Below are 25428 nucleotides of genomic sequence, written 5' to 3'. Positions count from 1 at the left end.
GTGCTAGATATATAAACTTCTTTGCTTTACATAGTATTGAACTATATTCAGAATGAATCAGAATTTATCATTTCATTGCTCTTGAAATTGTACCAATAAGAGCTGGTTTATGTTTAAAGTCTAATTCTCAGAAAGTGTCCTAACAGTGGGTGAAGTCTGGCCTTTTTCTACTGTTCTCAGCTCATGTCAGCTTCTCACTTTAAATCTCAAATGTGTGCTCTGTTTGATATTCTGTTCTTAGCAAACCTTTGGGTGAAATTCAGCTAGGACTATAGCCCCTTCTGTGCATAACAAATTGCATGTGTATTTTGAACTTGACGTGATGACTGCCTCACAATCTTGTACATATTGAATGAAATTTTAGAATACAGATTAGTACTTGGACTTTATGAGACTATCAAGGGGATGAGTAGGGCACGTGCGTGCGTGTGTGTGTGTGTGTGTGTTTGAGAGAGAGAGAGAGAGAAAGATATTTGATTCCAAGTCAACAAACCAATGAAACTAATGCTTCCATTCTGATTTCATCACTCATTCTCATATCCATATCCTGAAACTATAATTTTTAAAATATTTATTTAATTTATTTGTTATTGGATAGAGACAGAGAAAAATTGAGTGGGAGGGGAGATAAAGAAGGAGAGAGACAGAGAGACACCTGCAGCCCTGCTTCACCACTTGTGAAGCTTTCCCTCTGCAGGTGGGGACCAGGGGCTTGAACCTGGTCCTTGTGCACTGTAATTCAAGTGCTTAACCAGGTGTGCCACCACCTGGCTCCCTAAAATTATTTATTAGTGATTTAGTGATGATTGACAAGGTTGTAGTATAAAATGGGGTACAGTTCCCACCACCAGAGTTCCATATCCCCTTCCATTCATTAGAAGTTTCCCTATTCTTTATTCCTCTGGGAGAATGGACCAAAGATCTTTATGGGGTGGTACAGAAGGTGGAAGGTCTGGCTTCTGTAATTGCTTCTCCTCTGGACATGGGTGTTGATAGGTCAATCCATACCCCCAGCCTGTTTCTTTTTTTTTTCTTTTTTCTTTTTCTTTTTTATTTAAGAAAGGAGACATTAACAAAACCGTAGGATAGGAGGGGTACAACTCCACACAATTCCAGAGACTTCAGGTATGGAATGACAACCCTTCAGCTTCATCACTCGTGTGAGACCTTTCCTTTCATAGTACTCTCTAATTCCATTCCAGGTGTTCCACTCCCCAATAAAGTCCCCAAAACTAGATATAGACCAGGTCCCCTGAGATAGAGCATATGTTCACACCAGGAATAGAGCATATGTCCATAAACCAGGGAAAAATATACACCTGAAAGCAGAAGTACACAAGAATCTGCAGTGAGTACCCCCAAACATTTCATCTGCACTATTCCAGCCTTTATGTCCATGATTTTTCAACAATTTGTTTGGCTTTGTATGTTAACTCTCTTCAGCCACCAGGTTCTGGATGCCAGCAAGATGCCTACCAGACTTCCCTGGACTGATGACCCCACCAATGTGTCTTGGAGCTCCACTTCCCCAGAGACCCCAGCCTGTTTCTATCTTTCCCTAGTGGGGTAGGGCTCTGGGGAGGTGGGGTTCCAGGACACACTGGTGAGGTAGTCTGCCTAGGGAAGTAAGGTTGGCATCATGGTTGCATCTGCAACTTGGTGGCTGAAAAGCATTAAGATATAAAGCAGAGTAATGAGGGTGAAGGGTTGACATTCCATGCCTGATGGACACAGTCTGAAGTGAAGCATGCTGAGGTAGTACTCGTTGCATTGATTAGGTTGGGATAGGCAGATGCAGTATCATTTGGTATGAATTGAGAGAAGCATGCAGGAAAGTGAGCCCCACCCTAGAGGCTCTAGGACTGGGGAAATATAGGCTCTATAGAGGAAGCGGGATGTTCCTGCTATCTTAGGGTTTAAGAAGACAATAGATAGTTATTGCTATAATTACATTATTTTGCAATTGGGTTAACTTTGAAAAATCCCTTTGTTAGGATTTGTTGTACCATACACAACATCACCATAATTTATGTCCTTTGATATTATTTGTATATAGCTGTGCCACCGGTTGCTTCTGTTCTCCCTGGTCTTAACTTTTAAGAGAGTAAACATATGAAAGACTCAGCCTATGTATTAAAAAGACTCAGTCTGTGATTTTAAAAGTTTGAGACATTCAATCAATTTTTACCTCTCATATTAATTAATTAGTGATTTATATGACTACAAATTAATAGGAGTGTACATAAACACCATTCCCACCATCAAAAGACTATGTCCCATCCCATCCCCCACCCCCTACCCCCCGCGCCGTGAAGCCGAACATCCACCTTCAGCAGATGCAGTTTCAAATGGTATGGATCAAGGGAAGCATGAAGGAAAATGAGCAAAGCCCCAGAGGTCTCAGGACTGGGAGAAATATAGGTTTAAAGAGAATGAGCAAGGCTCCTTGAAATAGATAATTATTCTTATAGCCAAGTTATTTGGGAACTTAATTTACTTTGAAAACCCCATGGTTAGGATTTACTGTACTATACAATACCTTACCATAATTTGTGTCATTTAATGCTATTTGCAAATAACTGTATTTTACATACTGGCAAGACTGGTTACTTCTGGTCTCCTTGGCCTAAGATTTCCAAAAAAAAGTTATCATTAGAAATGCATTAACAATTTAAGCCCATTGTTAAAATTCAATCAGTTTACTCATTTGAAAACTTAAGTGCTTAGAGTGAAGGAATATATACTCAGAACTGGTCTATGTATTAAAAAGCTCAAGACATTGAATCTATTTACCCCTTTCATATTGATTAAATAGTGATTTATAAGACTACAACCTAATAGCAATATATATTAAATATTTGCTTTTTTATTTATTAATAAGAAAGATGAGAGAGAGAGACAGAGAGAGGGAGAGAAAGAGAGAGAGGGAGAGAGAGAGAGAAAAAGAGAGAACCAGACATCACTCTGCTATTTGTGCTGCCAGGAATTGAACTCAGGACTTCCTGCCCGAGAGTCCAGTGCCATAGCCACTGAGCCACCTTTGGGACCACAATATTTGTTTATTCCTTTTTTTTGCAATTGCTGTTTTATTGTTGTAGTTATTATTTTTGTCATTGTTGGATAGGACAGAGAGGGAGAGAAAGATAGACACCTGCAGACCTACTTCACTGCTTGTGAAGTGACTCCCCTACAGGTGGGGAACTGGGAGCTTGAACCGGGATCCTTAAGACGGTCCTTGCACTTTGTGCCACATGCGATTAACCCACTGTGCTACTACCCGACTCCCAGCAATGTATATTAACACCATTCTTACCACCAGAGTTCTACCCCTACCCCCACTCCCCTACATTAGAGCTGAAAATCAGCAGGGCAGTGGATTTGTAGTTAAAAAAATAATAATACAGTTGACATACCTACTGCCCTGCTGATTTTCAGATTCTAGTTTTGCATTCTTTTCACATTTTGAGAAACCACTACTCACAGTCCAGCTTAATTTTACTTTTATATTTTTGGTATATTTGTGTTCCAGAACATGCAGGATTTGTGCTTGGAGTGAATGTGACACAAAGGTATATGAGGCATGGATCTTACCACCAAAAAAAAAAGTATTTCATTCATCTGGTAAGGTAGTATCTTTTTACAAGCACATGTCCCACAGAGGAAACTGCATTGAGTATTAGAAGAGCGATAGAGAAAACATTGGGGTCATTCAAGTCAAAGAAAAGAGGTTTCTAATGATTGTGGGGAGAATGGAGGAAACTTTTCATACAAGTTAATATTTAAGTTTAGTTTTGGGGCAAGCTGAGTGGTATCACACCAGGTTGGATGCACACATTGCCATGTGCTAGACCCACGTTCAACCCCCCTTCTTTATAATTGGATTTGTTTCACTGAGGATGTCTTTAAAATTAATGCGGAAAAGAGTTCTGCCAATATTTTCCTCTAAGTATCTGATAGTTTGTGGTCTAACATCCAAGTCCTTGATCCACTTGGAATTTACTTTTGTGTTTGGTGAAATATAGTGGTTCAATTTCATTCTTCTGCATGTTTCAACCCATTTTTTCCCAACACCATTTGTTGAGGAGACTCTGCTTTCCCCATTTAATAGTCTGGGCACCTTTGTCAAAGATTAGATGTCCATAGGTGTGGGGGCTCACTTCTGGGCTCTCAGTTCTATTCCACTGGTCAGTATGTCTATTCCTGTTCCAGTACCAAGCAGTTTTGATGACAATGGCCCTATAATACAATTTGAGATCTGGGAGTGTGATGCCTCCAGTTCTGTTCTTTCTTAAGATTTTTTTGGCAATTCTAGGTCTTTTCTGATTCCAGATAAACATTTGTAGCATTTGTTCTATTCTCTTAAAAATGTGGTTGTGATCTTGATGGGTATAGCATTAAATTTGTATATGGCTCTGGGTAGTATATTCATTTTGATGATGTTAATTCTTCCAACCCATGAACATGGAATATCTTTGCACTTCTTTGTGTCTTTTTCAGTTTCCTTCAGTAGTGACTCATAATTTTCAGTATACAATTCTTTCACTTCTTTGGTTAGGTTTATTCCTAGATATTTTATTGTTTTTGTTGATATAGTAAAAGGAATTGCTTTCTGGATTTCAACTTCTTCTAACTTAGTGTTTGCATAGAGGAATGCTACTGACTTTTGAATGTTAATTTTGTAGCCTGACACCTTACTGTATTGCCTGATGATATCTAAAAGATAATTGCTGGATTCCTTAGGTTTTTCTGTGTCTATTATCATGTATCTGCAAATAGGGAGAGTTTGACTTCTCTTCCAATCTGTATGCCTTAATTTCTTGCTCCTGCCTGATTGCTATGGCAAGAACTTCCAACACTATGTTGAATGGTAATGGTAATAGTGGGCATCCCTGTCTAGTACCTGATCTGAGGGGAAATGCTTCCACTGTTTCACCATTGAGTATGATGTTGGCTGAGTATGATGTGATAGACTCCACTGTCTTCAGAAATTTTCCGTCTATTCCCATTTTTTTTAGTGTTTTGATCATCAAGGGATGTTGTATTTTGTCAAAGCCTTTCTCTGCATCTATTGATATGACCATGTGGTTTTTTGGTCTTGCTTTTGTTGATGTGGTGGATCATGCTGATTGATTTACGTATATTAAACCAACCTTGCATGCCTGGGATAAACCCCACTTGGTCATGATGAAAAATATTTTTAATATACTGCTGTATCCAGTTGGCTAGAATTTTATTCAGTATTTTAGCATCTATGTTCATCAGAGATCTTGCTAATTCTGTCTTCAGCCTCATTGCTTCTATTCTCTCTCCCCTCTACTGTTTTCTGGAGTTCATCTATTTTGTTACCCTGTTCTGATACTGTTTTAGCTTGTTCAGCTAGTTTTGTTCTTAGTTCAGCTATTTCAGCTTTCAGCTCTCTAATAACCTTGAGATAATTAGTGTTTTCTTTCAGAGTCTCATTTGTTGTTTCTGCATTTCTAATGACAATTCCTTCAAACTCTTTACTCATTCCTGTGATTATTTCCTTAGCTAGTGTTTGGATGTTGACCTCATTATTTTGTGCTTCACCCTTTGGGGGTCTTTTAGCTGGACTCTTGTCCTGGTTCATTTCTCCAATATTTCTTTCTTCTTGTTGGTTTAACCATTTTATATATTATGTTATGGGTTCCTTCTTAGTACTTTTCAAATTACTGATCACTATTGCCTGGATTGACTTGTGTCTAAGTAATTAAAGGCTTCACAGTTGTGGAAGTTAACAGTTATTTCAATAGTATTTTATTATTGTAGCTCAGTTGTTAAAAACCTCTTCTTTCTTGTAGGCTATGGGAGCCTGAGGGCTTTTAAACTATCAGTATGCTTCTTAGCTTAATCACTGACTCCTGATCAAGAGTTAAAGCAGGGTGTGGCAGAGATAATCCAGTGGTTATGCAAAGAGACTTTCACAGCTCCACAGCTATGCTACAGAGGTATAGATCTTCTCCTGAGTTTTCTGGTTAGTTCTCTGTCCCCTGATGTTAGCCCAGGGCCTCCCTGCCACTGCTCCAGATTCTGAGGGCAGTTACAGTGTAGACTCACAGTTGCATTTGGTGAGTCTCCTGGGAGTCCTCTTCTCCCTTCAGCTGTCCCCTTATTGGTGAAACAAACTGGAGGTGGTGTCTCAACTGGTAAACTGATGAACTGTTACCAATCACTTAATCTCTCCCTAGGCTCCTCTCTGTCCACCAGCTACCTGTGTTTGCACTCACCGGTGATTTGATGGGTTCCTTAAGTCATTCTAGTCCTGTCTTGATCTCAGGTGGTCTTCTTTCATATTCCAGGAGAGGAGAGGAGAGGAGGGGAGGGGAGGGGAGGGGAGGGGAGGGGAGGAGAGGAGAGGAGAGGAGAGGAGAGGAGAGGAGAGGAGAGGAGAGGAGAGGAGAGGAGAGGAGAGGGGAGGAGAGGGGAGGAGAGGAGAGGAGAGGAGAGGAGGAGAGGAGAGAAACACATTGGCTGCTGTTCATAGCCCTGCCTCTGGAAGTCTCCCCTCACAAAGTCTTTAGAGACAGCTTGGTTGGTATCTTTTTTTTGTTCTTTTGTTTTTATTTTTTGGGTTTTCTTACAAATTCATGTGTTTAATTTCCTCTATTTCACATATGAGTAAAACCATATAGTAGTTAGCTTTCACTTCCTTACTATATTAACTAAGTTACTCCAGTTCTAGCCATTTTGTCCCAAAGGACACAATATTATTTTCTTAAATTGCAGGGTAGTTTTCCATTAAATAGATGTCCAGTAGCTTCTTCATCCAGTTATCTGTTGATGAGCATTATGATGGTTTCCACTCTTTGGAAATTGTAAATAAATCAGCTTGGATATAGTTGTGCCTTTGTTTCTCTGTATCTTCTTCTTTGGATATATGCCTTGGAGTGGTTTGTGTTACTTTTTTTTTTTCGTTTTATTTATTTATTTTACCTTTTGTTGCTCTTGTTTTTTTTAATGTTGTTGTAGTTATTATTGTAGTTATTTATGTTGTCATTGTTAGATAGGACAAAGAGAAATTGAGAGAGGAGGGGAAGATAGAGAGGGGGAGAAATAGACACCTGCAGACCTGCTTCACTGCCTGTGAAGTGACTCCCCTGCAGGTGGGGATCCGGGGGCAAACCTGGATCCTTAAGCTGGTCCTTGCACTTTGCACCATGTGCGCTTAACCTCGACTCCCTGTGTTGCTGTTTCTAAGTGACATACTTGGTAATTTCTTTTTGGTGCAGTCTGTTATGTTTTGGTACCCAATACTGCCTCTTTGTGGGGGAAAAAACCAGATTTGGGGACAATTTAACAACCTTCCTTATTTGTATGATATTTTGTTTGGTCAAATCAATTCTCTAGTGGAGATGGTTTAGTGTACCATATGTTATTCTATAAAATTCTTTGATCCATCTTTTGAAATGTATTTGCACAGGATAGAGGAAAAAAAATCTCTTATATTTAACTGTTTCTATGTTAATGTCATTTGCCTTTTTTGCTTCTTATTTTTTAAAGTGATTTTAACCTACTTCTTCATCCCCCTGGATTTAGTTCATACTAGATTTTGATTTATTAATTCTTTACCATGTCTTATAAATTAATTTATACTATAAATATGTTAATTTCTTAATTTTCAGTTTTTTAAATTGCCTTTAACTTCTGTGCTACTGCCTGACTCCCTAATTTCCATACTTGAATGCTTAATTTCTTTGCATTCTCATTTACTAATAAATGTTTAAGTTTATGAATTTACTTTTAAGCTATGCTTTAGTTGTCCCACAAGCTTTTTTCATGTATTTGTATTCTTGGTGTTATTATTTTTTTTTAATCCCTAAATGATGAGAAGTATAAAATTTTCAAATGATACAGTATATTATTCTTGTTTTCTTAGTAACTGATAGTTTTGTTCCATTGTGATCAGAAAACAATTTTGTACTACTTCCTATTTTGAGAAGAATGTATTCATGTTACATGTTAGACTTTGTGCCTATATGACAGATACTAAGGAAAAAAATATTTTCAGTGTCTCTAGATGTGATATACATGTAGGGCTGTCATTTTTATGAAGGTATTCAGATACTTGGAATTTTAATGTAATTTTTGTATACATGATTTATCAAAAATGAGACAATTTTCTGCTTTAATAGACAATTCTTCATTATGATTGGCTACCATGTGCTATTACTATCCTTGGTGATTATATAGCAAAGGCCTGAAAATACTCCATCTTCTTTTGACAGCCAGAAACACTCATAAGAATATAATAACCTGTATCATTTTAAATTTAGAACCAGTTGTCATTAGAAAAATGTGTTCTTAAATTTCTCTTTCACTTATTTAATATTTTTGTGTTTTGTGAGAAAATTAAATATTAATTTTTTCCCTTCTCTTGGGTTGATAAAACCAATGAAATAACAATGCCAGGGAGCAGGAAATAGAGATTACCTCTATTGCTCAAGTCTGTTCTTCCTCCTTCCAATATTTTGTTCTGCCATTGTATGCATGAGACTACTCAGTCTGCCAAGTAAACTAACTCTTTCAATAAACTTAAGTTTGTAGATCACATTTCAATTTACTATCCTTTGCTGCAATTAATCTCTCAAAAGGAAGGCCATATTAAAGTGACACATTCTTAAATGTAAATATAGCATACTGAATAACATTTATGCATGAAATCTAAAACTTCGCAAGCTTCTAAAATAAATCCCTAAAGTCTGAAGCAAATTTCTGTAGTTATATTACATAAAACTTCAGAATTCCACCGAAGGAAGCTGGAGCCTTACCTATATAATAAACCTTGGAATTTTTTGAACTCAAGATGAGCTTTCTAAAATTGTGTGCAAACAGTGCGGAAGGAGTATAATAATTTCAAGACAACTTTTGGCTAGCTTATCAAAATTTGAAAGAACACCCTCCATCTCCATGTCTATATAGGATTTGAAAAAGCTTAACTGAGGCTAACATATAGTGACATCAAAGTCCTTTGTAGTGTGGTTGAAAATGACTTTCACTGCTATAGAAAGGAGAATAAGTGTGTATTTTTAGATATTCACCTGAGCATACAGAAACTGTTTTTAGTGTAGCTATTCTGGTCAGCACTTGAAAATACCTCGCAGAGAAACTACTCCAAACCTACCACTGGTGATAATTAAGTTATATTACATCTCTAGATACTTGTAACATTATTTGATGGTGCTAAGAGAGTCCATTGCTGTTTAGAAAGCCAAAACCAACAGCAACAAGAAAGCTTAGTACACACAGATCATTAATTTTTAGAGAATTAGTATATAATAAAAATCTGCTTTAATGTAAAAATTAACGCAGAATGCCACTTAATGGACCTTTTTGGTATAATAGATAATAATAGGATTTTGTCAGTCTCAACAACATTAGTACGCTAATTATGTCCTGATATCACAGGTCTAGAAGCCCCTGATTCCTTTTTTTTTTTACTCATCCTGGATTTAGATTTTCTAGGTCACCCCTATTTTTTGAAAGGTCCAACAATGAGCTACTTTTAATCTGGATATACTACCTTGAACACATGGCCTCACTGTGCTAGTTGTATTGGCGGTCATCTTAAAGAACACCTTGAAGCTACTTTTCTGTGTCTTAAGACCTCTTTGGAAAGGTTAGCTTATTCCAGCTTTCCCATTCCTGTGTTTTCAGCAAAGTATAGGACACTTTGGATTTTGAATACATTTGAATTCTTCCTTTCCTATCAATAATTGTTTTGTTGTTTGGTCAAACATTGACAGTTCTTAAGATCTTTTCATTTTTCTCCCATTTAAGCTTATTTGTAATTTTAAGCTGATTTTTATTATAAGCTGCTTAAGCAAGCTTCTTTGTCCCTCCAAGAATAACTGTGTTCCATTTCTCATGTTCACCCATCTGATTCCTGGTAGTCTCATGTGGCAGTCAGGAATTTGGATACCAATGGTCACAGGTCAACAGGGAGTTCCCCAGCTATGGAAATAAGATCAACTGGTCTGTGAAAATAGAATGAGTGCATCTGCTAGATACTGGATGGCGCAATACTGTATTTCCCCCCTTTGGGGATTGTGCTGTATACTTCTCCAGGGTTATCTCTGGGGCTTGTTGCCACTATTCCCAGTGACTTTATTTATTTATTTATTTATTTATTTATTTATTTATTTTGATAGAGATAGAAATTAAGAGGGGAGGAGAGAGCAGGAGAGGGGAGGGGAAACAGAGATGGGGTAGAGAAAGATAGATACCTGCAGGCCTACTTCACTGCTTTTGAAGCATCCCCACTGCAGTTGGGGAATGTGAGCTCTAACCCAGGTCCTTACACAGGTCCTTGCACATAATACTATGTGCACTTAACCAGTTGAGCCACTGCCAATGCCACTGCTGAACCACCCCTCCCCACCCTTAACTACTGTTTACAGTGTCAGTCATAACCACAGGACCTAAAGTTTGGAAGAATGTACAAAAATGTTAAAAGATAGCTAATGTAAAGGGCTTTCTGATGTATGAATCCTCTCTGTAATACCTCTCTCAAGTGGATAATTAACTCTAGAGCACCTCTGGTATGGATAACTCATTTATTTTTTTTAATATTTATTTATTTATTTATTTTCTCTTTAGTTATGCTTGTTGTTTTATTGTTGAAGTTATTATTGTTGTTGTTATTGATGTCGTCGTTGTTAGATAGGACAGAGAGAAATGGATAGCGGAGGGGAAGACAGAGGGGGGAGAGAAAGATAGACACCTGCAGACCTGCTTCACTGCCTGTGAAGCGACTCCCCTGCAGGTAAGAAGCCGGGGGCTCGAACCAGGATCCTTAAGCCAGTCCTTTCGCTTTGTGCCACGTGTGCTTAACCCGCTGTGCCACTGCCCAGCTCCCGGATAACTCATTTCTAAAATGCTCAATTTTTTTTTTCTTGTCACCAAGGTCTCTCTGCTCCAGGCCAACTTTTTCAAATAGAGATAGAGAGAGGAAGAGGGGGTGGAGAGGGCAGCTGGTAGTGCACCTGGTTAAGTGCACACATTACAATGTGCAAGGACCCAGTTTCAAATCCCTGGTCCCCATCTGCAGCAGGAAAGCTTCGCAAGTGGTGAGCAGTGCTGTAAGTGTCTCTCTGTCTCTTTCCCTCTCTATCTCCTTTCCTCTCAATTTCTTTGTCTCTATCTAATAATAAATAAATAAAAATAAATAAAAATTAAAAAGAGAGAAAAAGGAGAGAGAGTTAGTTAACTAGAGACATCACAACATCAGAGCTTCTCCCAGTGCATCATACTCACCTGTGGTATACCAGAGACTTAAACTTGAATCTTTCATGGCAAAGCAGATAATCTCTTAGGTGAGCTATGTTGTTTGTCCTCTAAAATAATTTCTGGGGAAACAGTCTACATTTATAAAGCTTCTATCCTTTTTGTGACCTTAAACCCATTATGGAGTTTGTATCTAGTGAGTGCTCAGTAAGTCCTTGGCACTATTCTATGCATTTTTAGTCTTCAGAGAAACCCACGACATAAATTAATGTAGTAACTTTGTTTTTACAGATATTTCAGAAACATAGAGTACATAGAGGTTACATAGCTTATCTATGGCTGTATAACTAGAAATAAAAATAAATAAATAAAGGGCTAGAATTTCTAGCTAGGCCACAGACATTCTGGCTCTGTGCCCTCAATCCAGCCTGCAGTCCTCACTAAATCTAGATATGCAGAATAAATTTTTAGAAAACTAGTACATTTCTAATTGCTAGGAAATAAATTAATCTTTCATTTATAAAGTTTCATAAATTATTAGGTGGGATGAGTTGTGGAATTAAATCAAGTATAGTATTTGAGTTTCTCACTTGTAGTGTGTGCCCTTAGCCAGCTGTATCACTGCCTGGCCCCTCTCACTCGTACATTCATTCAACAAAGGTACTTTGTCACTCTTACAGGTGGTACAGGTAAGTTAACAAACAAGACATATCAGCTGTGCTCCAGAGGAACTTATAGTCTTGAAACTTACTTATACTGTAGAAATACTTATATCGTATAGAGTTGAGGCATGAACAATGAAGTATCAAGGCAGTTACCTGAGGGATTCAAAGCAATGTTAATTGACTAACTGTTGAGTGATTCTGTTTCTGATAAGGAATACTTTTCTGAGATGTGAACGTTTGAACTGAATACAGATATTTAATCTTTCATTATTATTATTAAAAGTTATACTAAAAGTTTTTATATTGTGTTAAATTTTGGAAACTAACTCAAAGCCTCCTAAAGCATAAATATAATAATACATTTCAAGTTGGCAGAACAGTTCACGTGGATAGTGTGCTGCTGTGCCACATGCACAACTCAAGTCTGAACCTCAGCCCCACTACACTGAAGGACACTTTGGTGCTGTGGTCTCTTTCTGTAAAACAACAACAACGTGTTCCCCTCAATTTTGTCTTTTCTCCTTTATCCAGTTCAATTGGGTCAATCCTTAAACCAACAAGAATGTATTTGTTAATGAGAGAAGGGAGAGTGAGAACTGGAGCAATATTCTGGTATGTGTAATGCCTGGGACCAAAATCAGCACCTCATGTTTGTAAGACTGTTGCTTTACCCATTGTTCCATCTCTCAGGCTGCCTAGTTGAGCCAACTCTTAGTAGAGGTAACCTTTGATGATTTTATTAAATCTTATATCAGTCTTTTCCAACTAGAAGAGAAGCCAGATGATCTCATCTACCAGATTTTAATCATCTTTGTCTTCTTTCCAAGTAGTATTTAGGTATATACAATTTTATTTTTTACTTGTGTCAGAATCCTAATGGTTTCAAATGCACAGTCAGATAAACTGAAAAGAAAGCTAGTTTCCAAAAATTCACTCTCTCTCAGTTATATAGTGCATGCATATTTTATTGGATTGCTCAGTCAATCAAGTCTCTGATTTCCTATTTCCCCTTTATAGTTTTCCATTTTAAACATCTCTTTGCTCTTGGGTTCTGTGAGTAACTGTAGTAGCTGCAGATAGGGACATGGAAGCAGATAGTTGTGGATGATAGAGTATGCCAGTGTAGGATGTTGCAGATGCTTAACTTTTCTCCTGGAAATGCCTCTTGGCCCACTGTGTGTATGGTTTAGAAAGGAAACAAACAAATGAGAACCAAAAACACTGGGACAGTCTCTTCATCTTTGAATATTTAGTTAGCTGCCATTTCACCTTGTCAGGCTTCCCCCACACTGTCTCTACCTACACACCCCCTCCACTTTGCCACTGGCCTCCCTCCCCAGCAGCTGTGGCCTGCGCACAGTGACCTGGCATAAGGCCACCCGTGTATTATGGCATTCCGGAGTGTACACGTTGTGATTACACTGAGTGCTCTGGGCTCAGGGGCAAGGCTCATGCAGTCTTGTATGTTAGATTTTATTTATTATTTTTATGTGTTAAGTTTCTCTTATTTAAATGACATTCTTAACCTTTATACAGTGTAAGGAGATCAATTTCCAAATTCTTATACTTAAAAATTTCCACTAGGGTTATTGCTGGGACTTTAATACCTGCACAACTCCACCATTCTCAGTAGTTTATTTTTTTTTTATATAGTTGAGGTGATTTCACACAACAATGACACATTTAAAAGCAATTGATTCAGTGGCATTTAGTATGTTTACAATGTTGTACACCATCCACTGATGTCTAGTCTTATAACCTTATCATTAACCAAAAGAAGTGCTAAACTGACTAAGCAGTTGTTCACCATCTCTGTCTCCCCTGTGGGACCTCCCTTGCACAGCATCTTGTTCAGCTAAGTGCTTAATAATAACATTTATGTGAATAAGGAGTAAATGTGTCTTAGGAATTAGTGCAGTGGATAAAGCACTAAACTTAACAGCATGAAGTCCTGAGCTTAACCCGCAGCATAGCATGTGCCATGGCTGTCTCCCTTTCTACCCCGTCTCTCAATTTCTGAGCAAATCTGTAAGAATGAATATTAAAAACAATTATAATTTCTTTTGAAATGCAGTGCTTGTATAGTTTGTTATTCATCCACACAATCAAAACAATTGAGATAACATTGATGTAAAAGACATTATATGCTGTAAGGGTAAAATCTCATACCTCTTCAGATATATTTTACATTGCCATGTCCGCCATCAATGTGCCAGTGTTTCTTCCCCACAGAGCAGACAACCCCCTCAACCCTCTCAGCTCTCTGTTCTCTCCCCTTTACTGAGAAGCATGAGCTGGCAGAGTGCTGGGGACAGGTTGTGGGGTGGGGGCAGGTGAGAACTTGCCCTCATTAAGTTCATAATCAAGTCAGATGCTACTTGATGGAAGGTCTATGTGATTTATTTATATAAACTTTCTAGTCAGCATATATGTTAGTTCTTACTACTGTAACAATTTCCATAATAACCTTATTAACTTAAAATAAACTAAATTTATTCTTTTTGCCTCCAGGGTTATTGCTGGGGCTCTGTGCCTGCACTATGAATCCACTGCTTCTGAAGGCCATTCCCCCCCCCCCTTTTGTTGCCCTTGTTGTTGTTATTATTGTTGTTGGATAGGACAGAAAAAAATTGAGAGAGAAGGGGAAGATGGGGGTGAGGGGAGAAATACAGATACCTGCAGACCTGCTTCACCTCCTGCGAAGTGACCCCTTGCAGGTGGGGAGCTGGGGGCTTGAACGGGGATCCTTGTGCTGGTCTTTGTGCTTTGCGCCATGTGTGCTTAACCTGGTGTGCCACTGCCTGGCCCCCATAAAATTATTCTTTTATTGTACTGGAACTCATACTAATGTACTTCTCACTGACTTAAAATCAAGACAGAGTTAGGTTCCTTCTGGAAGCATTTATATGTAGCGTCTGTTATTTTGTGGCAAAGGTTCACAAATGCAAATAAACACAACAGTGAAATACTACTTCACCCTGGTGAAACTGTCATACATCAGAAAGGACAGCAACAATAAATGGAGGAGGGGGGATTGTAGGGGTAATGTACCCCTCCTACACTGCTGTTGAGAATGAAAATTGGTCCAACCCCTGTGGAGGTCAGTCTGGAAAACTCTCAGAAGTTTAGAAATGGACCTACCATATGATTATGCAGTTTTCCTGAGGAATACACCCTAAAGAATCCAATACAGCCATCGAAAGAGACCTGTGTATACCTGTGTTTATAACAGCGTAATTTGTAATAGCCATAACCTGGAAGCAACCCAGGTGTCTAACAACAGATGAGTGGCTGAGAAAGTTATAGTATATATACAACGGAATACTATTCAGCTATTAATACTCATGATTTCAGTTTTTCACCTCGTCTTGAATGGAGCTTGAAGGAATCATGCTAAGTAAGATAAGCCAGAAAGAGAAGGATGAATATGGATGATTTCACTCATAGACAGATGTTGAGAAATAAGAACAGAAAGGAAAACACAAAGCAGAACTTGGACTGAGTTTGGTGTATTCCACCAAAGTAAGGATAAGGGAGCTGGGGGTTTAAGTCTGAGAGCATGATGATGGAGGAGGACATAGGCAGGAAGTTAGATTGTTATGCAGAAAACTTAAGAAATTTTATACATGTACCAAAAACAGTATTTACTGTTGACTGTAAACCATTATACCCCCCAATACAGAAGTTAAAAAAAAAAAGATGGGAGTCAGGTGGCAGCGCAGTGGGTTAAGCACATGTGGCACTAAGTGCAAGGACCAGCATAAGGATCCCGGTTCAAGCCCCCAGCTCCCCACCTACAGGGGAGTTGCTTCACAAGCGGTGAAGCAGGTCTACAGGTATCTATCTTTCTCTCCTCCCTCTGTCTTCCACTCCTCTCTCCATTTCTCTCTGTCCTATTCAACAGTGACGACATCAGAAACAACAACAATAATTACAACAATAAAACAACAAGGTCAACAAGAGGGAATAAATAAATAAATATTTTTTTAAAGACTGATAAAAACATTTTTAAAAGACAAAGAGGGCTGGGTGGTGGGAAATTTTATTTAAAAAGTAAAATAAAAAAAATTTTAAAACAAGAATTTTGAACCACTTTAGTGTTTACAGGAAATTATGAGATTAGACAGGTGTTTCTTAGTCACATTAACTGGTTTTAAGATTCCTCATTTTAACTGGAATACGATTAGTCACACTGACCAGTGGAATAGAATTGAGAGCCCAGAAGTAAGCCTCCACACCTATGGACATCTAATCTTTGACAAAGGTATCCAGACTATTAAATGGGGAAAGGATAGCCTCTTCAACAAATGGTGTTGGAAAAAATGGGTTGAAACACGCAGAAGAATGAAACTGAATCACTATATTTCACCAAATACAAAAGTAAATTCCAAGTGGATCAAGGACTTGGATGTTAGACCACAAACTATCAGATACTTAGAGGAAAATATTGGCAGAACTCTTTTCCACATAAATTTTAAAGACATCTTTAATGAAACAAATCCAATTACAAAGAAGACTAAGGCAAGTATAGACCTATGGGACTACATCAAATTAAGAAGCTTCTGCACAGCAAAAGAAACCACTACCCAAACCAAGAGACCCCTCACAGAATGGGAGAAGATCTTTAGATCTTTACATGCCATACATCAAGCAAGAGGCTAATAACATATATATATATATATATATATATATATATATATATATATATATATATATATATATATAAAGAGCTTGCCAAACTCAACAACAAGACAACAAATAACCCCATCCAAAAAAATGGGGAGAGGGCATGGACAGAATATTCACTACAGAAGAGATCCAAAAGGCCGAGAAACACATGAAAAAATGCTCCAAGTCTTTGGTTGTCAAAGAAATGCAAATAAAGACAACAATGAGATAGATACCACTTCACTCCTGTGAGAATGTCATACATCAGAAAAGGTAACAGCAACAAATGCTGGCGAGGTTGTGGGGTCAAAGGAACCCTCCTGCGCTGCTGGTGGGAATGTAAATTGGTCCAACCTCTGTGGAGAACAGTCTAGAGAACTCTCAGAAGGCTAGAAATGGACCTACCCTATGATCCTGCAATTCCTCTCCTGGGGATATATCCTAAGGAACCCAACACACCCATCCAAAAAAATCTGTGTACACATATGTTCTTAGCAGCACATTTTGTAGTAGCCAAAACCTGGACGTAAGCCAGGTGTCCAACAACAGATGAGTGTCTGAGCAAGTTGTGGTATATATATATATACAATGGAATACTATTCATCTATTAAAAATGGTGATTTCACTGTTTTCAGCCCATCTTGGATGGAGTTTGAAGAAACCATGTTAAGTGAAATATGTCAGAAACAGAAGGATGAATATGGGATGATCTCACTAACAGAAAGAATTCGAAAAACAAGATCAGAAAAGAAAACACAAGTAGAACCTGAAATTGAGTTGGTGTATTGCAACTCAACTTGGGGTGTGTGTGTGGGGGGGAGAGTACAGGTCCTGGAAAAAGATGACAGAGACCTAGTGGGGTTGTTTTGTTATGTGAAAAACTGAGAAATATTATGCATGTAAAAACTTTTATTTACTGTTAACTGTAAAACATTAATCCCCCAATAAAGAAAATTTTAAATAAGATTCATTATTTTATTCTTAATATTTCTCCCCAAGTTGTGTTATCTTTTGCATTGTTTTTTTATTTCTTCTCACAAATGTCTCACAATCTTCAGAAGAGTGTAAATTTTGCCTCCGTTATGACATATGCATTGGTTACATGCTCTATTACATCCCCTTCTGCCCAGGCTATACCTCCTGAGATACAATGAACGTGCCATAGGTCCTTGTCCCTGGTAGCCATACTGGACTGCCAGGGCCTCTCTGTTGGTGGATTTCACAGTGAGGAACTTGGCACATAACTCCAAATGGCTAAGCAGAAATTTTACTGGATGAACATAACCACAGCTGACATGTTGCTAGATTACTGAGGAACTGTGTTGTGTCTTAGTCTTTTGTCCACAGTTCTAGTTCTGCTGCGGTAGACTGCTGGGATAATTGTTAATCTGTTAATATGTCTGACATAAAAATATCCTGCAACAGGAACCTACCCTGAAGAGTTCAAGAATGTGCAGGAAAGCAGGGTACTTCTCATACACTATATTGAAATTGATTTTCAGATAGTTGGAAGATATGGGCAATATGTTGCATGCTGAAATCTTAACATTTGCCTCACTCCTAAGAGCACCTCAAGTGTTTGTCACTTGGATGGCATCTAGGAGGGCAAAGGAAGTGGAGTTAGTGTTGTTTTCTGGGTTCACCATGTATACTTGGTGAAAATAAGTCAAGTGTCTTTTTCCAAGGAGTACTCAGAGATTTAAAGTGTGAGATGGGATGGTCTGGGAGGTGGTACAGTGGCTAAGTCACTGAACTCTTAAACATGAGGTCCTGAGTTCAATCCCAGGCAGCACATGTACTAGAGTGATGTCTGATTCTTTCCCTCTTTCCTCCTATCTTTCTCAAATACATAAATACATAAATAAATAAATAAATAAATAAATAAAGTAAAATAAAAAATAAAGTGTGAGATGGGACCCTAAAGGCTGTCATAGGGCCACCTGCTGCAAAAGCCACACCCAAGCCTCTCCTTTCAGGAGAGCTTCATGTTGTTGACCGTTAGCAAAGTAAATAAAGGCCAGGTGATGTATTCTATTTTGCCATTGCCACTTTTTCTTTCAAGATCTAACATGTTATTTAATCATAGACACTTAAAATGGAAAATTTAAATTTATGGTTAGGTCAACTTTAGCCTAAACTTATTAGTTTAATTAATTGATTAATTAATTAATACTGGCACATGGGTGTTGTGCATACATGATTATATCTTTTAAAAATTATTAATGGTTTAATAATGATTAAGATTGTGGGATAAAAGGTATACAATTCCATGTAATTTCTACCACCAGAACTCCACATCCCATTCCCTCCACTGTCTTTTTCATTATTTAAAATTTTTACATAGAAGGGGGCCAGGCAGTGGTGTATCCACTTAAGTGCACACAGTATGAAGCTCAAGGACCCTGGTTCTAACCCCTGGCTCCCCACCTGCAAGGGGGTAGCTTCACAAGCAGTTAAGCAGGTCTGTAGGTGTCTTTCTCTTTCCTTATCTTCCCCTCCTCTCTCAGTCTCTCTCTGTCCTATCCAAAAAATTTTTTAAAAAATGGCTGCAGTAGTGGTAGATTCATAGTGCAGGTCCCAGTAATAACCCTTGAGGCAATAATAATAATAATAATAATAATAATAATAATAATAATAATTAAATAGAGAAAGAAGGGAGGAAAGAGAGAGGGAGGGGGGAAGAGAGCAAGAGAGAGAGAGAGAGTTCAACACTGTTACCATCCCTAGAACTTTCCCTGGTGCAGTGATGAGCCTCTGTAGTAGTAGGGCTCAAAGCTAAGGCCTTATACATAATACTATACTGCCTCTAATGGGTGAGCTGCCCACCCCACCAGTCAAAGCCCTTTAAATCCTAAGATAGATTTGAGTTTCTTTCTCTTTGGCCTTGTGTTCAGGAATCCTGTTTCTTCTTAATATCTTAACCTTGTCTCTGTTTTCAGGCTGTACTTTGCAAAACCTTTTATGAGAGGAGGAAAAAGAGCACACAGCTTTAACTTGTCCATTTCCATTTCTCTCACACTTCAATAAGATATATATAGTTTCTAGAGCATTAATTAAGTGCAGCAAAATAGAGTTTGGGGACCTGGTGTCTCTGACCATGAATGCCTGTCATTGTGGGGAAGTCTTGAATAATCAGGATTTCTATACTCCAGGTCTCTGCTATGATTTGTGATTCTTGGGGGATAAAGTCCCCTACTATGAAGAAACATGCTCTTTTTTAAATTTTTATTTAAAAAATGGAGACATTGACAAGACCATAAGAAACATGTTTTTAAGAAACCAGGCATTCCTCTGTACTGAGAACACAAGCATGACAGGTATTTAAATAACACAGATACCCTGGCTGGGACAAAATTTAAGCGAAAAAGTGCATGTTTCAGTCAGTAGTGGGAGGTTTAGGATTTGAGTGTTCTATCTCTAATGATTTTAGTTTGTAGATTAAGAAAGATTAAAAAACTTTAATAATAGTATGCATAATGTATATATTCAACTATTTCCTGTAATGTCTTCAGAGTACTGATTTTACCCAAAACATTAATTTTAGTACCAAGGAAAAAAGGAAGAAGAAGAAGAAAAAAATGTTTCTAAGACTCTATGAAAATGATAGTGGTTTATAGGTTTATGTAGAGGAGACAGGGTGGAGGGGAGGCACAGAAATTTAGGGATGGGTGCAGTTAGAAATTATATTTTTACAACTTTGTAACATGTGCACTCAACCAGGTGCGCCACCACCCGGTCCTTTTTTTACAACTTTGTAAGCCCCCATTAAATTATTAATAAATTTTCTTTAATTTGTTCTCTAATTTTTGAATTTTTCTCTTTTTTTGAGTTATTTATTATTGGGTAGAGGCAGAGAGAAATTGAGAGAGATACAGGGAGACCTGTACTGCAGCCCTGCTTCACCACTCATGCAGCTTTCCCTCTGCAGGTGGGGGTCTGGGGCTTGGAACCCTGGTCCTTGCACACTGTAGTGTGTGTGCTTAACCAGGTGTGCCACCACCTGGCCCCTTATTTTTTTTCTGTGTGATGCATTGTATATTAAAAATCAGATTAAGACAGTGGGCCTGTGCCTATGCCATTGGGTACTCAAGCTAAAAAAAAATTATCTGTAATTTGTACTTTTCCGAGGTGGGTGAGAAAGACTATATTGTGGTTTTCTTTTCTGACTGACACCTTTATAGCATTTAAAGACTCCCCTCTTATCAGAAATGCCCTTCACATTGCTCTTGTTTTTTTTTCCCTGATCAGATTGACACCTACAATATTACATTTTAAATAGCACTTAGTCTGTCACATGCAGCATTAGCCTTGAAGATTTGCAGTCTGTGTGTAATTTTGAGGAGGAAATTGGCTAAATGACAGGAGAAATATGGCAGTTCAGGAGCAAAATTCTTTCTGAATTTCGTTTTCTGTTTCACTCATCCATATCCCTGTCACGAACCTCATTAGGTCAAAGGCTTAAAGGCATGGCATATGTTTCAGTGACAGTGGTACACATTTTAGCATCTGAACAGTGATTTTCTATCCTAACTTGAGAGAACAACAGTGTTCAAACACTTCTAATATTTAACTTGAAAAATTAGCATTGCAGAATGCCTTTTGCCTGAGGAATGCCTTTTAAAACAGGATACTAAAATTTGTCCTACTTCTCCTGAAAGTTAAGAAACTTCACAAACTCTTGCCAGAGGCTAGAAAGACCAAACAATTGAATTAACTTTAATAGTAAGACTGATATTTTATGCTGTTCCTTCATTTGTCCTAAAGTTATCAAGCAAACAGTTTTACTTTATGTTTGAATCTTTATGAGTGTTATATTATAGAATAATAATAATAGGAAGAGTCAGGCAGGCTCCTCTTCAATGTGGGTCATCTGTAACCCGCGCTGGAAATCTGAGGAGCATACTGGCAGTGCTGTGCTGTTAGTGTACATCTGGAGTAATTCTTCCCTATGCAGCAGATGCTGGTTTGAAATAATAGGTCATTGTAGAAACAGAGCCTGAGAACACACAAATTTCCTCATTCTGGCAGCGACAGCCATTGCATTTCATTCATACTAATTATGGAAATGCCATGCCTTCTCTGAAATATGAATACATGTTTGCTAGCAAGCCTTGAAGCCCATACTCCAGAGGACTCATATAACACCAATCCCATGGTCCAGAAAACTCAGTGTTGAGAAGTGAGAATGGGTGAGAGCAAGATGAATGAGTGCACAGGGTTCTAACGCAGACATTTCTGAGTGCCTTCTTGGTTTTAGAAACCCAGAAGGAGGCTAATTCATAGGTTACATCAGTCTGTGAAAGGAGTAGGCACTGAGCTAAGAAAAATGAGCTGCATGAGGACATGAAGCAGTGACATTCAATGATTCCTTGTCACCAGCAGTTATTAGCATACAAGCCGGCTGTTTATGAAAGTTCCTTGACCAAGCAAGAAGCCAGCCTTCAGAGTACTAGCAGTAGTTAATTTCATGCAAGTTATTATTTCTTTCTGGAATGCCTTATCTTTTTTTTAGCATCTGTGAGGTACTTTTCTGTCCCCATGTGCCTCTACAATGTTCAAGAGAATCAAAGTATGCATAATTTATATCACAGACGTAGCTGAGTGACACCTATGAAGGGATGATTTTCAATTTTATGTCTCATGTAAAGAGGTGGTTTATATGTGAGAACTGTAACAACTGGCCTAAGGGATAGCCAGATAATTATCCCTCTAACAGCAGGGATGGATTCCAGGGGGATTCCAGCAGAAAGCTGTAGTGGCTCAGCTTCACCCTAGCGAGTTGTGGTTGCTACAATGGAACACATAGCAACCACTTCCACTGCTCAGACACATCTTGCTTCTGTCCCTGGAGAGTGCCAGCTAGAGAACTGTGTCTCCGGCCACTGGTGAGTAAAGCATTCCTGTGTGAGAATTCAGGACAAGGCTCAGTGAGGTTTCTCTTTTTAGCAGCAGAACAAAAAATGTGCTTTCTCTAGTCTGTTCCTAGAGGTATTTATTGATGGAGATGGAGTCCTTTTGTCCTGAAATCATGAATGTTTTGCCTCTCACCATCATTGTTTTATTGAACTCTGAGCCAGGAACAGGCTTCCCCCCTACCTAAGGCACTGGCATATGGAATGGTGGAAGGGAAAACAAAAGAGTTTCCAAAGGACATGAGACCAAAATAATAATCTACTGTTACCAGCACAGTAGTTTAAGAAAAGAAATGGAGCTGGTTTTTTTCCTTTAATTTGAATAATTCCTCACACTTGATTTTAAGCATCTTGTAGTGTTTATTTTTGTCGTTGTTGTTTGTTTGCTTGCTTTGCTTCTAGAAAGACATAGGTGCAGAAGTGCAAATTTTTTAATCTAGTGGGGGAAGAGGGCTATGTGAGTGCAGAAGTACTGATTTAATTAGGAGGAATATATTCCCAAGTTGGTGGTTTGTGTCTATATATGTATATATACCTATATATTTTTGTTTATGTATTTTTACATGTTTTAGTCTCTGTGCTATTGATTTATTTCACATAAAGAGAATGCTTTTAATAAACTACTCTAGAATCCCTTAATTTGTCTTCATCCTAAGAAGCTTGTCTGCTATACTCTATTGTTAATCAACTGCTTCCAGTTGAAGTCCTCACTGTCTTTTGCTTCTGAAATATTGTTTACTTTGATTCCTTCTACTTATTTGATATACACATGTATAGTAACAGATACTTAGAGACTGATGAAAGGTACTTCAGAAATTATAGACTCCTACCCCTTCAAATCTTAGAGATCTTCTATTTCTTCATTCCTTCTTTAGCTGTCTTTTGAAAGGTAGTTTTAAGACAGTAATAATCTAGCAAGGGTTTTCTCAAGTTCAGATCTAGTTGAGAAGCAAACACTAGACTCAGGTGAGTGGATCACATACCTCAGCTTTTATTATCAGTATAGTCAAATTGGAGAATCAGGCTTAAATCTATGACCACAAGGCCTAGGCTATGCACTGATACCTCAAACACAGGGAGCTGTAAAACTTAAGGACCTAGCTGGGGCAGGCTGTTCGAAATATGATTGAACAGAAAAGTTCTATGCCTCTTATTGATTTAAGAGAAGAAGTTGATGAACTGGACAAGCTCCATTCCTTTTCACTAAGTGAAGGGGGTGGGGCAAAGTCTCTGTCTTCTTGGGAAGCTGGTCCTCTTTCCCCTCCATAGAAACCTGAGGAATCAAAGAGCTGGGAGTAAACACTCATTACCAGTGAAGGCTGTGGAGTTATTTTCCTGAAGATATTTTAATATATAAAATATATGAAATGTTGCAGTAGGAAGGGTAGAATTTGTGGTCCAGGAGATAGAACAGTGGATACAGTATTAGTCTCTCAAGCATGGGGTCCTGAGTTCAATCCCTGGCAGCAATGTACCAGAGTGAAATCTGGTTTTCTTCCTCTCTCTCTCCTCCCTTCTCTCCCTCCCTTCTCTCCCTTCCTCCCTCTCCATCTCTCCCTCTCCCCTCTCTTTCCTATCTTTCTCATTAATGCATAAATAAAATATTTTTAAAAGAATAGAATTCATTCTGTTTTGCTCATTTACTTCTGCCTATCTCACTCTGCTTTTCATCTCTTTGGCCCCATCCCCTAAGCAAGGGACCACTGCAGTCTTCCTGCCCAAATCATATTTTTGTAGCTCTAATTTCATTTTATTAGTGACTTAATATTAAATTACAAAACTATAAGATAACAGGGATATAAGTCCGCACAGTTCCTACCACCAGAATTCTCTATCCCCATTCCCTCTGTTGGAAGGTACAGTAGTTCCCACAAAGTCACAGATAAGAGTTGACTATAATTCATATATATATACACCATTTTTTCATGGTCCTACATTCTCTTTCTTTTTAAGTCATAGTTACACCAATTACTACTTTCAAATGTCCTCCTTTTTTCCCCCTCTTCTCTCTCTGAGTCCTAATAGAGTTGGAGTTTAGATCCCACTGGCCATCTTATGTCTATCATTTCTCCCTAAGAATATGAACAAGAATTCTTTTTGGAGTGCAGAAGGTGGGAGTCCTGGCTTTTGTAGTGTGTGCACTTAACCAGATACACCACTGCCTGGCCCCCTTCTGGCTTTTGTAATTGCTTGTCTGCTGGATGGGCATTGGAAGGTGAATCCATACCCACAGCCTATTTCTATCTTTCCCTCGTGGGGTAGGACTCTGGAGAAGTGAGGTTCTAAGACATATTGATGAGGTCATCTGCCCAGGGAAGTGAGGATGGAATCATGATAGCACCTGCAACTCGGTGGCTTTGTCTGATATAAAGCAGGACAAAATGATTAGTGAACACAAACCAAAAAGTAGGAGCAGAGCAGATGAGAATAAAGATCTTAGGGTGGAAAGAAGTGAGAAAATCTACTTTAGGTATGCTCCTAAGGACCAGTGACTTTCATAATTTTTGCTTTAATAGCTAACATGGAGTTGGACAAAAATATTGTTTGAGAAGATGGTGTCAGAGTTGAGAATGGGATAGAAAGTTGGATTAGGTCAGAGAGTAGCTCCAAACCTTGAAAATAAATCTATGAATAAAATTAACTGTTTACCCATCAATCAGACCTAGGAGCCTGTGTAACTTCTGAGTGCCTTATGGTCTGAGCTCCCAGTTCATGGTGACAGCTAGGAACATTCTTTGCTGCATTCATTTTAGGGCCAGAATTTCTCCAGTGGCAGGGAGGATGACTCAACCTTCCTTCAGAATGTGGGGCAATCCCTACTTTTGCTTCTTTATAAGGAGAACAAGTTCCTGGAGTGGTTTACCAGAGGGATTATGTTGATGTTCTTTATGGATGTGACCAGTGATTGTGGAGAGAGGCATCTACTAGAGGTCTAGGGCACC

The 25428-nt window shown here is 38.4% G+C and overlaps 1 protein-coding gene across 17 annotated transcripts in view; it reads left to right on the top strand.

Annotated features, from left to right (window-relative positions):
• The window catches only part of ENOX1 (ecto-NOX disulfide-thiol exchanger 1), a 772227-nt gene that overhangs the window by 288608 nt on the left and 458191 nt on the right, over positions 1–25428 (top strand). For 2 of the 17 annotated variants that reach the window (XM_016189776.2, XM_060194784.1), the window contains exon 1: positions 22352–22459. The exons of the other annotated variants lie outside the window; for them this stretch is intronic. The gene's annotated coding sequence lies outside the window, so the exon portion shown is untranslated. Of the gene's footprint in view, positions 1–22351; positions 22460–25428 lie in introns of those variants that run through there. 17 annotated transcript variants of the gene reach the window in all.

The sequence above is a fragment of the Erinaceus europaeus genome, chromosome 7 (assembly GCF_950295315.1).
Source record: "Erinaceus europaeus chromosome 7, mEriEur2.1, whole genome shotgun sequence".
Lineage (NCBI taxonomy): Eukaryota > Metazoa > Chordata > Mammalia > Eulipotyphla > Erinaceidae > Erinaceus > Erinaceus europaeus.
This window is presented reverse-complemented; position numbering and strand designations above follow the sequence as displayed.